Consider the following 2,988-nt stretch of genomic DNA (forward strand, 5'->3'; position numbering starts at 1 on the left):
GGCTCAAAATTTTCTCCATTGAGCTTATTTGCAAACTAAATATAAGAAATATTGCATTAAAAAAAAAGCATAAGAAATATTGTACCCACGGGCCACAAGATAGGGGTGGGCAAAAATATTTGTTAACTCGAAAACTTTCCATATCCAATCCAATTCGATCTGAAAATTAGGTTTCCGATTCGTAATATTTGATTGCGTTAAAATAGGGTCAAGTACCCGATTAGATTCTAGGCAGGTCAAGATCATATAATTGAAAATCCTCAAATACTTGACTTACCCCGCACACATATATATATATATATATTTATTTATTTATTTATTTTTAATTTTTATACGTACACATACTATAAAATAATATTTTTAGAGCTAAATAAGCAATTTTATTGAGCAAATTGTATTACAAACATAGGAGATTATAGTTTGTTTATAAGATTCATTTGTAAACGTCATAATCTTATATTTTTTAGAAAAGAGTTTAGTTAATGTGCAATATATATCTAAAAAAAAGGGCTACTTATTTCAAATTTTTATTGATTTTGAATTCTTTTAATTTTTTCCTTTTTCTTGTATTCTCTTTGCATGTTTGTTTCCTGGTGGGATAATTTTTTTGAGAAGAAATCTTTATTAAATCTTAAATGAATATATAAAATATAAAATTAAATTAGTATAGATCATTTTTTTTAAAAAAATTAAATGATAAGCAGGTTGAGATGGGTATCCGTTAATCTGATCCTATGTAATCAGATACTCGCTGATATGCGGGGCAGATAAGACTCAGAAAATGGCTGATCCGTAAGATGTGGGGCGGGTCAGTCAAATGGTGCATGAGGTAGATATTCGACTCATACCACCCCTATGACGACCCCATAAGATCCCATATATCTCTCTTCATTGCATATACTCGACATTTATAGACTCTTAGTTGGATTAAATACTTTGTTACAAAAAAAAAACTAGATTAAAATTAAATATTTGTTTCACAAAAATCTCTTGGAATTCTTGCTAGGATCCGACCCACTGCTGATCTTTATAATCTTATGCCAATTTTCTAAAAACAACTCCCAATAGAAAATTTCATAATATATCTCTTTTGTTTTTAACATCTTTCAATTAGGGAGAGGAGAAATTTAACGAACATTTCTGATTCATGAAATCTCAATTTTAACCTCTAGACTAACGCATTCTCGACATCATAATTCATCTCCGATCCAATAATTGTCACTTTCAAGTTTTCCAACAAAAAATGCACCTATAGTTATGTTTCTTAGTTGTATTTATACACCACAAAAAAAAATAACTTTCCTCTTATGAAATGTTAAAATTAATGAAAGACATTTGAACCAAAATTCTCAAGACCAAAAAATAAAAAATAAAAAAATTAGAAAACCAAATAAGAAATCTAGAATGACCGTCAATTAATTGGCATGACGGCTGTCTCTTGCGGCTTCTCCTAACTTCCCTGCCACTAGAGGTGTCAAAATGGGTAACTTGGCCGGATTTGGGTTCGTTAAAATGGATAATAGGTAAAAGTGAGTCAACCCATTAATACCCATTTAATTAGATGGGTATAAATGAGTAAGTCCAAAAATGAATTGGGTAACCCAATTACCCATTTATAAGCCATTTATTTTAACTTTTTATAAACTCATTGAAATTCATTTTTGCAAACTAAGTTATCAATTTATACCACCATTTGCATCCATCATTAGTTTTACATATTTATTTATAATACTCAATAAGCCTAATTACTAATTTTTTTTACATCCGCACTCTATGTCACAAAATTACATACTATTTAATAGTTGAACAATAAGAATATAAAAATTTGAATTAAGTACTATAAAAGTTAACATAAAAATTTAATCCAAAATTTTGAAACCCTAGCATTTCTTTCATGTGTAAATTTAAAATTTCATTTTCAAAATGTAGGAAAAGAGGCTAAAACTTGTCATAAATTGGCAATGCTGAAAAATAAACAAGTTAACAAACTAAAAGAAAATAAAATGATCAGATAAAATCAACAAATAATAATAATAATGAAACAAAAGTAGTTAACATCATGATAAAATGAAAAATTTGAAAAAAAAAGGGTGGGGAAAGAAAGGAAGCTTGGGAAAAGACAATTTTAAATGGGTTAATTGGGTTTAATGGGTTACCCAAAAATACCATTTAATAATTGGGTATTATTGGGTAACCCATTTATACCCATATGCAAAAATTTAAGATATCCATACCCATTTATTCATAGGTGAGTATGGGTAAATTTAGTTAAATGGATTTGTTTGTCACCTATACCTGCTACCATCCAGTAATATGCCACTAAACTCCACTTTCTTGCTACCAAATCTCAAGTTAAATTCTATTGCCTTCTAACAGCAAAATTCTTGAAAAGTGAAAACCCCTTAATTGAGAAAAAAGAAGGCGGAAAAAGAAAATTCTGCAAGTTCCACATCCACGTGAAACAAGCCTATTGTCCAGGTCAAATGCAGCATAATACGCAAAACCTAACAACCTGCTATTCCTACGTGCCATTACCTCATACATCAAAAGGCAATCATGTTCTACTATAAATTCAAGAGCTTAATTCAAGCAAAAATGCAGAACTTTCGGTTTTATTTACAAAGATATCAAACAATTTAGTCACTTCATTTCATCTTTAAGAAAAATGTCGAGCACACAGTTAAATGCAGGCGAAACCCATGGCAGAACTCAGGTGATTGAACCTCTTCCATTTTAAGTGTTAGCAATTATCATTCTTTTCTCGTTGTTGCAGCAAATTTCATGGCCTTGTCCTGTTTGTAATGATTGGCTATCCATAGACATTGTAGTATTATTCTACTTTTTGTTCATGGCATAAAACTGCTATACTATTCTTCCTCTTTTGGAAAAAGAATTTGTCTTGCTGATGATATATAAGATGCTAGATGAGTTTTCTATCCTCTCAGTTACATGTATAAGACGGCTATTGCATTAATTTAAGATCATCAT

Source organism: Coffea eugenioides, chromosome 3, assembly GCF_003713205.1.
Source record: "Coffea eugenioides isolate CCC68of chromosome 3, Ceug_1.0, whole genome shotgun sequence".
In the NCBI taxonomy this organism is placed as follows: Eukaryota; Viridiplantae; Streptophyta; class Magnoliopsida; order Gentianales; family Rubiaceae; genus Coffea; species Coffea eugenioides.